Below are 11,415 nucleotides of genomic sequence, written 5' to 3'. Positions count from 1 at the left end.
TCCCAGGGCTGATCTCCCTTAGGATGGACTGGTTGGATCTCCTTGCAGTCCAGGGGACTCTCAAGAGTCTTCTCCAACACTACAGTTCAAAAGCATCAATTCTTCGGTGCTCAGTTTTCTTTATAGTCCAACTCTCACATCCATACATGACCACTGGAAAAACCATAGCCTTGACTAGATGGACCTTTGTTGACAAAGTAATGTCTCTGCTTTTCAATATGCTGTCTAGGTTGGTCATAACTTTCCTTCCAAGGAGTAAGTGTCTTTTAATTTCATGGCTGCAATCACCATCTGCAGTCATTTTGGAGCCCAGAAAAATAAAGTCAGCCACTTTTCCCATCTATTTGCCATAAAGTGATGGGACTGGATGTCATGATTTTAGTTTTCTGAATGTTGAGCTTAAAGCCAACTTTTTCACTCTCCTCTTTCACTTTTATCAAGAGGCTCTTTAGTTCTTCACTTTCTGCCATAAGGGTGGTGCCATCTGCATATCTGAGGTTTTAGTATTCAGTTTATTTAAGTTCTTCTAGTACTTACATTGGATTATGGTGATTCCCCTCAGCCCCTTTCCACAGTGTTATTGAACTATGACATTGTATTGATATTCATTTTAGCTGTACAGCCTAATAATTTGATATATGTATATCTTACCAACTGATTACCACAGTAAGTTTAGTTAACACCCATCCCCTCACATAGTTGCAATTTTTTCTTGTAATAATAACTTTTAAGATCTATTCCTTTTAGCAAATTTCAAATATACAATATTGTTAACTATAGTCACCATGATTGACTATAACTATTTAGTTAACAATGCATTACATGCCCAGACTTATTTATGTATAACTGGGAGTTTGTACTTTTAGACCACTTTCACCCACTTTTCCCACCTCCTAAAACCCCACCTCTGGCAACAACCAATATGTATATATGAGTTTAGATTTTTAGATTCCACATATAGATGAGATCATGTGTCTGACTTATTTAACTTAGTATAAGGCCTTTAAGGTCAATCCTTGTTATTGCAAAAGGCAGGATTTTCTTCATCTTTATGGCTGAATTTCCACTCTCCTTGATATTTATTGATATATTAATATCAATCATATTTTCTTTATTCATTCATCCTTCAATGGACACTTGGGTTGATTCCACCTCTTTTTTCCTTTTTTGACAAGTTGTGTGGCATGAGGGATCTTAGTTCTCTGACCAGGGATTGAACCTATGTCCCTGCATTGGGAGTGCAGAGTCTTAACCACTGGACTGCCAGAAAGTCCCTGATTCTCACTTCTTGGCTATTGTAAATAATCTTGCAGTGGACATGAGGGTGCGGATACCTTTTTGAGATAGTGATTTTCTTTTCTTTTACTATGTACCTAGAAGCAGAATTTCTGAATCATATGACAATTCTATTTTCAATTTTTTGAAGAACCTCGAGACTGTTTGCCACTGTGGCTGCACTGATTTGCATTTCCATCAACAGTACAAGGGTTCCTTTTCTCTGTATCCTCACCAACATTTGACATTTGTGGTTTTTCTAGTGATATCCATTGTAAGGTGATATCTCATTGTAGTTTTACTATGTATTTCACTGATGATTAACGATGTTGAGCATCTTTTTGTATGAGCATCTTTTGTATACAGAAGACATCTGTATGTCTTCTTTGGGAACATGTCTATTTAGGTCTTCTGCCCCATTTAAAAAAGTAGGTTGTTTGTTTTTTTGATGTTAAGTTGTATGAGCTCAACATAAGGGGTTAGTATTTTGGGTATTAACCCCTTATCAATCATATAATTTGCAAATGATTGTCTTTTTGTTTTATTGATAGTTTCCTTTGCTCAGCTGGTAAAGAATCTGCCTGCAATGCCGGAGACCTGGGTTTTATCCCTGGGTTGGGAAGATCTCCTGGAGAAGAGAAAGGCTACCCACTCCAGTATTCTGACCTGGAGAATTCCATGGACTGTACAGGCCATGGGTCCCAAAGAGTCAGACAAGTGACTAAGCAATTTTCACTTTCACTTTCTTGTACAAAAGCTTTTGAGTTTTTTTGTTTAGTTTTGCTTTTATTTCCTTTGCTTTTAGGAATTAGATCCAAAAAAATATTGCTACTATTTATGTCAAAGGGTGTTTGTTCTACTTTTATTTTCTTCTAGGAGTTTTATGGTTTCTAGTCAGTCTTACATTTAGGTCTTAATTCAGTCTGAGTTTATTTTTGTATATGGTGTTAGTTTCATATATAATGTTAATTTCATTCTTTTACAAATAGCTGTTCAGATTCTCCAGCACCCACTTATTGAGGAGGCTGATTTTTCTCCTTTTTTTATTCTTGCCTTTGTCTTAAGTGCATGGATTTATTTCTGGGCTGTCTTTTCTGTTCCGTTGATCTATGTGTCTGTGTTTGGAAGCACAACTGCTTTTTATGCATGAATTTTGAATCCTGCAACTTTACTGAATTTGTTTAATAGTCCTAAGATATGTATGTGTGTGTGTGTGTTTAGGGTTTTCTATGTATAAGATCATGTCACTGTACAGTGAGAATTTTACTTCCTCCTTTCTGATTTGGATTCCTTTTATCCTTTTTTTTGTCTGATTGATATTTACAGTATTTCTAGTACTGTGTTAAATAGAAGTGGCAAGAGTGAGCATTCTTGCCTTGTATTGAACCTTAGAAAAAAAGTTTTCTGTTTTCTCCCCCTTGTTTATAATGTTGTCTGTGACTTTTCGTAAATGGCGTTTATTATGTTGAGGAAATTTCCTTTTGCATCTACTTTGTTGAGAATTTTTATTATGAATGGAAGTTGAATGTTGTCAAATGCTTCTTCTGCACCTGTTGAGATGAACATGTGATTTTGATGTTTCATTTTAATGTGGTGTATCACACTGATTAATTTACATATGTTAAAAGAGCCTTGCATCTCAGTGGGGCAACTAAGCTATCTGTCTTACTGCTAAGCATGATGTTAGATGTAGCTTTTTTGCAGATGTTCTTTATTAGGTTGAGGAATTGCCCTTCTTTTAAAAAGAATTTAATTCACTTATTTTTGGCTGCTCTGGGTCTTCAATGCTGTGCATGGGCTTTTCTCTAGTCGTGGTGAGCGGGGGCTACTTTCTAGTTGCGAGGTGTGGGTGTCTCATTTTGCTGGCTTCTCTTGTTGTGGAGCACGGGCTCTAGGCATACCACCTTCAGTAGTTGTGGCTCATGGGCTTGAGAGCATGGGCTCAGTAGTGGTACATGGGCTTAATTGCACGTTGGCATGTAGAATCTTCCTGGACCAGGGATTGAACCCGTGTCCCCTGCGTTGGCAAGTAGATTCTTAACCACTGGACCACCAGGGAAGTCCTCCAAAGAAGCTCCCTTCTTTTCCTAATTTCCTGAGGAATTTGTAAAAAAACAAAACCAAGAATGGGCATTGGATTTTGTTAATGCCTTTCCTGAATCACTGAGAGATCAAGTATTTTTGTCTTTCATTCTGTTGATGTGGTATATTACATTAATTGATTTTTCCAGTATTAAAACAGCCTTGTATTTCTGGGATAAACTCCTCTTGGTCATGGAATATAATCCTTTATATATATTGCTGGTTCAGTTTGCTGATATTTTAAAAAGAGATAGTGGTCTGTAGTTCTTGTGTGATACTTTTGCCTGGCTTTGGAATCAGAGTAATACTGGCCTTATAGAATTAATTGGGAAGTGTTTCTTTATTTTCTTTTTTAAATTTTAAAGTAATTTATTTTAATTGGAGGCTAATTACTTTATAATATTGTGGTGGTTTTTGCTATACATTGACATGAATCAGCCACTGGTGTACATGTGTCCCACATCCTGAACCCCCTCCCACCTCCCTCCCCACCCCATCCCTCTGGGTTGTCCCAGAGCACTGTCTTTAAGTACCCTGCTTCATGCATCAAACTTGTACTGTTCATCTATTTTACATATTGTAATATACATGTTTCAATGCTATTCTTTCATATCGTCCCCCCTCACTTTCTCCCACATAGTCCATAAGTCTGTTCTTTATATCTGTGTCTCTTTTGCTGCCCCGCATATAGGGTCATCATTACCATCTTTCCAAATTCCATATATATGTGTTAATATACTGTATTGGTGTTTCTCTTTCTGACTTAACTTCACTCTGTATAATAGGTTCCGGTTTCATTCACCTCATTAGAATTGACTCAAATGCATTCTTTTTTCCATTGTGTGTATGTACCACAACTTCCTTAGCCATATGTCTGCCGATGGGCATCTAGGTTGCTTCCATGTTCTGGCTATTGTAAACAGTGCTGCAGTGAACATTGGGGTACATGTGTCTCTTTCAATTCTGGTTTCCTTGGTGTATATGCCCAGCAGTGGGATTTCTGGGTAGTCCTTTCTGGCAGTCCTTTTTCCAGTTTTTTTTTTTAAGGAATCTCCATACTGTTTCTTTATTTTCTAAAAGATTATGTGTAGGATTTGTATCATTTCTTTCTCAAATATTTGATAGGATTCACTAGGTCACCCTATTTATCCTTCTTGATACTTAACACAGTCCATAATGATACTCTTGGGTAATATTTTGGTCACCTGCTTCTCCTATGTTAAATTCCGTGAGGCCTCTGTCCCTTGTCTCTGTCATTCAGTGGAGTGTCTGGTTCGTCATAAGAGATCAATAAGTGTTTGTGGAATGAATGAATGGTAGATGCCCGATTTACATGTCATAATGGGCTAGTCTTCTCCTGGTGCCAATGAAGTTAAGCAATTCCAAACGGTTAGAGATGCTAAAAAAAAAAGACAATCTTGCTGAAGTACTTTGTACTCAGAGGAGTAACTGTAGATTTTTAACAATATTCCACACAGGGTAGACTTTCAGGTGGTATATATAGCAGTACATTTGAATGGGTTATAAGGCTGGAAAAAAATTGTGTAGCTTCATTGAATGTCAATTTTACAAAAAGATTTTGGGGAAATATTAAAGATGGCCATATTGTTACTGAAAGAGTGTGTGTGGGTCTGACTGCTTGCTGCCTCAAAGCCAGTAAACAGGCCAGTTTGGTGGAAAGGAAAATTTGCTTTAATTTGGTTGCTGGCAACTGTGGGGGAAGGGTGGTGGACATCTGTCCAAAGGCTGACTCGCCCCCTCACCCCCTCCCCACACCTGCCCCATCTTGCCAGCAACCAGTGGGGCAAGAGATTTTACAGGTAGAAGGAGGGGACTACATACGGAAACAGTACATGGCTCTGACAGTCATCTTCAAATTGGTCATCTGGGTAGTTTTAGGTATAGTTAATCTTCACTTCCAAGGTCTGTTTGTTCCCATTTCCTTGAGGCCAGTTCTTGGAACTGTGGCAGCTCGTGTCCTGGGTACAGTCTGGTCATTATGTAGTTAACGTCTCCACCTGGTGTTTTAGTATTTGTAAGACAGCTCACAGGATAGGGCTCAGAATATTATCTATAGTGCTGAGAAAGAACCAAAGGTCCTCAGCTATGCTTAGTGACTACATTTATTATTATTTAGTCTCTTTTGACTGTTTTCCTTTGTTTCTGCATTTCTTACTTCTCTGATTAAACTTATTCTTTGACTAAAGGTTTCCACAGACAAAAGGCAGGCAGAGGGTGTGGTGGGGGGGCAGCGGACAAGGACCATAGATCCCTCTCTGCTTCAATATTAAGAAATGAATACAAAATTTTAAGATGAAATACCATTTTCAGTGGTCCTTAAGGTCTCCAGGTTACCCATTCATTCTTTTTCCTGGGTGGAAAAGTTTGAAAAGAATTCAAGGGCTTGCTCAACTCTAGTACTCAGTACCTGTGTTATCTTGGGTGAGTTTACCACTTAGCTTCAGTTTTCTTATTTGTAATATGGGTATGATAGATTTATGTCAGTTTTAAACATAGACAAGAGAACTTAAGGGAAAGAACACAAAGCTGATAATGCATAGCAAATGACTGTAAATTCTTCATAGGAAGGGACATTTGGGAACCCAATTAGAGAGGTGTTTATACAGGTTAGAGCTGCATTGGCTGGAACTGATGAAACATGAGCAGTAAGTGTCACAAGGAGGCGGAGGAAAGGTAGTCTGTCCAGCACCAGCTCTACAGAAGTACTGGTGCTGAGGCCATTTTTGAGGCCAAAAATGAGGCCATTTTTATCCTTACCATCTTCATCTTTCAAGATCTCCACCCTCTCTTGAGAGCAGGGATGGGGGAAGTTGGGAGGGCCGTGGGTTAATTGACAAAGTTGCTACCTGTAAGGGTGGTCTGAATGGGGGCTGGAGGCATGAGCGTGCCATTCTTCTGGAAGAGTCATAGATAATTTTTAAGGACCAAGGGAAGGCTGGTGTTCATCACTGTAGTTCCTCTGTAAGGCCCATGTGATGTTCTCTGTTAATGACAAGGGATGGCATGCAGGCTTTTCCTTGGCTTCCAATATCTCCCACACTTCCATCTTGTCCCCTCAGGTTTCACCCTCCCCTTTCAGGCCCTGACCTCCTACTGAGAAGGCAAGGAGCAGCTTCAACTTCCCTGTTTTTAAGCATGATGGGTAAGCTTTGCTCCCCTCTGGATCTCCTGCTTTGACTTTTTAGAGCTGGGGTTGGCAAACTTTCTCTGTAAAAAGTCTTAACAGTAAATATTTTAGCTTTCATGGGCCAAGAGGCAAAATCAGGAATATTTCCACAAATTTTTGGACAAAATCCAAAACTTAATTTGCAGACGCAGAAACTCAGTTTTATAGTTTAGTGGGTCGTGTTAGTTTCATGGGTCATGTAATATTTTTTCGATTTTTCTCAAACATTAAAAAATGGAGGGACTTCCCTGGTGATCCAGTGGCTAAGATTCTGCACTCCAATGCAGGGAACCTGGCTTCGACCCCTGGTCAGGGAATTAGATCCCACATGCCGCAAGTAAGAGTTCATATGCTGCAACTAAGACCCAGCACAGTGAAATGAGTATGAAAATATGTAACTATTTAAATATATATATATGTATAAACATTCTTTGTTTGCTGGCCATACAAAGACATGTAGCTGGCTGAATATGGCCCGTTGGCAATAGTTTGCTGACCTCTATTCTGGAGCTTTACATGGAAGAAAAAAATCCAAACAAACTCTGAAGTCTTCTGCAGTCTAAAATGCCTCTGACTTACTAATGCAGTCTTTCACAAAAACTAATGAAGGTTACTTTCATGGTAGTCCAGTGGCTAAGACTCTGCACTCCCAATGCAGGGGGCCTGGATTCGACCCCTGGTCAAGGTATTAGATCCCATATGCTGCAACTAAGTGTTCGTAGGCCACAATTAAAAAATTGCACATGCTGGAGTTGAAGATCCCACATGCTGAAATGAAGATGGAAGATCCCATGTGCTGCAACTAACACCCAGTGAAGCCAAACAAGTAAATAAATACATAACTATTATAAAAAACATAAAAAAGTTTCTTGGTTTGCTGGTCATACAAAGACAGGTGGCGGGCTGAATTCAGCCTGTTGGAAATAGTTTGCTGACCTCTATTCTGGAGGTTTGGGGCTTCCCAGGTAGCGTTAGTGGTAAAGAACCTGCCTGCCAATGCAAGAGACATAAGAGACATGGGTTCGATCCCTTGGTTGGGAAAATCCCCTGGAGGAAGGCATAGCAACCCACTCCAGTATTTTTGCCCGGAGAATCCCATGGACAGAGGAGCCCGGTGGGCTACAGTCCACAGGGTCGCGAAGTGTTGGACACGACTGAAGGAACTTAGCACACACATTCTAGAGACTTACACGAAAGAAAAAAAATCCAAAAACACTCAAGTCTTCTGCAGTCTAAAATGCCTCTGACTTACTGAAGCAGTCTTTCACAAAAACTAATGGTGGTGGTGGTGGGGCCTCCCTGGTGGTCCCATGGCTAAGACTGTGCTCCTGGTGTAGGGGGCCTGAGTTCCACCCCTGGTCAGGGACTAGATCCAACATGCCACAGCTAAGAGTTCTCACCCACAACAGCGTCAAAGATGCCAAGTGCCCCCAACCGAGACCCAGTGCAGCCAAACAACCAACCAAACCAAACCCAAACATCTAATGCAAGAGTTAGGAAGTGTGGGGAAGATAAAGCATGGGATTGTCAATACTTGAAGCTCTCATGTCTCCTAACTGGAAAAGCATGTTTCTTTCCACAGCAGCTGCTAGAGCAGTGCCTCTGTAGCTTGCTTCTGATCCAAATCACTAGGCTTCTTGTTGAAACTAGGGTCCCAGATTAAAAAGTTTGATGCCAGTGGCTTCTGGGCAGGATCTGTAGTGGTTCTCAGGGTGAGGATAGCTGAAGAAACACTATACCAGGGGCTGACTAGTTATAGAGAGGGCAAATAAAAATAATCTCTCAAACTGTGCTTCTCAAAGTGTGGTCCCTGGCCTAGCAGCATCTGTGTGGCTCAGATCTTGTTAGGCCCACCCCAGACCTATTGCTAGGAGAAATATCAATAACCTCAGATATTCAGATGACACCACCCTTATGGCAGAAAGTGAAGAAGAACTAAAGGGCCTCTTGGTGAAAGTGAAAGAGGAGAGTGAAAAAGTTGGCTTAAAACTCAACATTCAGAAAACTAAGATCATGGCATCTGGTCCCATCACTTCATGGAAAATAGATGGGGAAACAATTTTTGGGGCTCCAAAATCACTGCAAATGGTGCCTGCAGCCATGAAATTAAAAGACATTGGCTCCTGAAGAAAAGTTATGACCAACCTAGACAGTATATTAAAAAGCAGAGACATTACTTTGCCAACAAAGGTCCATCTAGTCAACGCTATGTAGTCATGTATGGATGTGGGAGTTAGACTATAAAGAAAGCTGAGTGCCGAAGAATTGATGCTTTCGCACTGTGGGGTTGAAGAAGACTCTTGAGAGTCCCTTGGACTGCAAGGAGATCCAGTCAGTCTATCCGAAAGGAAATCAGTCCTGAATATTCATTGGAAGGACTGATGCTGAAGCTGAAACTCCCATACTTTGGGCACCTAAAGCGAATAACTGACTCATTTGAAAAAACCCTGATGCTGGGAAAGATTAAAGGTGGGAGGAGAAGGGGATGACAGAGGAAGAGATGGTTAGATGGCATCACTGACTCAATGGACATGAGTTTGAGTAAACGCCGGGAGTTGGTGATGGACAGGGAGGCCTGGCGTGCTGTATGTAGTCCATGAGGTTGCAAAGAGTCAGACACGACTGAGCCACTCAACTGAACTGAGACCTACTGAATCAGAAACTTGGGGGTGGCTTGGGCAATCTGGCTTTCATCAAGCCAGGTGATTCTGATGCAGGCTCAAACTTGAGGACCACGGCCCAGCATCATTACTAGCACCTGGGGGAATGACTGAGCACCCAGTGAGCAGTTAAGCCCCTGGCGCCCTGTAACTGCTTTGTTCTCATAGAGCAAGGTCTATGGGGGGAGCTGCAGGCATGATTTCCACAAGAAAGATCTGGAAATGGTGTTTTAGTCCAGTCTTCTGGAAATCAGTGGGTGGGTGCCTTTCTATACCCAGGGGCACCATAGGTTCTAGAGATAAAAAATGCCACCTAGTGTGATGACAGTGGGGTTTTCAGCTTTTTTTGTCCACGTGAGCAGGCTGCTTGAGGACTTGTACACCCAGGAACTTTCCAAAGTCCTCATGTCCTTCGCTTTCCCTGGGATTTCAACAAGGCCCAGTGGGGGACCTTGGTCCTGGACCCGCCAGACAAGCCGCGGGAAGCTTCCTGACCTCACAAACGCAGGTGCTTGTGCCCTCACTGCCACCCACAGGTGTATCTCATGACCCGGGTGATGTCACAGAGGCCCCGCGGGCCGGGCTGCGGGCTTGTGCGTGGGTGGGGCGGGCAGAGGCCCGGGCTGCGCGCGCAGGGGGAGGTCGCCCGGCCCGCGCGGTCCACGCTCGGTGCTGCTCCCGTGCGAGGCCCGCTCAGGGAAGGAAACGCAAGACCGGACTTGGCAAAAGGGCCGCTTACGTTTTCTTTGGGGTCAGCATTCAGAAAATTTGCCAAGGCCCTCGAAACTTGGCGCGCTCCCCGAGGCAGTCGGGGTCTTGGCGGCGGCGGCGGCGGATGCTCGGCGAGGACTCCCAGGCCTCAGGATGGCCCCGACGAAGGGGAAATGCGTCTGTGAACTGTGCTCCTGCGGGTAAGGCTGCCGCGCGCCCAGGGCCCGCGAGCCTGGGTTTTCAGACTCCGAAAGTCAGTGAGACCTGACCCTGGGCTCCGGTGGCACCACGGTGGATGCGTCCTCTTGGTGTCATTTAGACTGGCGTGTTGCCAACTAGCAGTTACCGCGGCCGCGTTGAGTTAGTCCCAGCGACGGTGGTTGGGCCTTAGGGCGTCTCTGTGGTCCTTCCACGCAGAACTGCAGGGAGGCTGAAAGTGGGCACAGATACGTAGTTTGCGCGCACCCCACTGCAGCCCAGGGCGTGTTGGGCGAGGTCAGAAAACCTCTGGCCAGGTCGGGCCAAGTCTTGCATCTTTTGTTGGTTTGCTTTTGGAAGAGTCTGTGATGGGGAAGAGGAATCCTTTCATGTAACTGGAGTTTCTCACTCAGAGACATCGTCGCTACTTAGAAGTGTAAGGTATTTCTAAAATTCGTGTCCACAGTGGTGTAGAGTTGAACAAGAATAAGGAAAAGAAGCTATTTTTTCACTGTTCTCTCCTGGCCATTGCCTTTATTTATTTATTTTTTAAATTAAATTACATTTTTTTAAACTTTACAATATTGTATTGGTTTTGCCATACATCAACATGAATCCACCACGGATGTACACGTGTTCCCAATCCTGAATCCCCCTCCCCCCTCCCTCCCCTTACCATCCCTCTGGGTCATCCCAGTGCATCAGCCCCAAGCATTCCTGTATCCTGCATCGAACCTGGACTGGCGATTTCTTATATGATATTATACATGTTTCAATACCATTCTCCCAAATCATCCCCCCTCTCCCAGAGTCCAAAAGACTGTTCTATACATCTGTGTCTCTTTTGCTGTCTTGCATACAGGGTTATCGTTACCATCTTTATAAATTCCATATATATGCATTAGTATACTGTATTGGTGTTTTTCTTTCTGGCTACTTCACTCTGTATAATCGGCTCCAGTTTCATCCACCTCATTAGAACTGATTCAAATGTATTCTTTTTAATGGCTGAGTAATACTCCATTGTGTATATGTACCACAGCTTATCCATTCATCTGCTGATGGACATCTAGGTTGCTTCCATGTCCTGGCTATTATAAACAGTGCTACGATGAACATTGGGGTACACGTGTCTCTTTCCCTTCTGGTTTCCTCGGTGTGTATGCCCAGCAGTGGGATTGCTGGGTTGTATGTCAGTTCTATTTCCAGTTTTTTTAAGGAATCTCCACACAGTCCAGCTGTTTTTAAACATGACTGCTCATTAGAAACATATCTGAAACTCTGGAGGAAAATAGAGCAATA

Source organism: Bison bison, unplaced genomic scaffold (assembly GCF_000754665.1).
Source record: "Bison bison bison isolate TAMUID 2011002044 unplaced genomic scaffold, Bison_UMD1.0 scf7180017864376, whole genome shotgun sequence".
Classification (NCBI taxonomy): domain Eukaryota; kingdom Metazoa; phylum Chordata; class Mammalia; order Artiodactyla; family Bovidae; genus Bison; species Bison bison.
Note: the sequence above shows the minus strand (reverse complement) of the source record.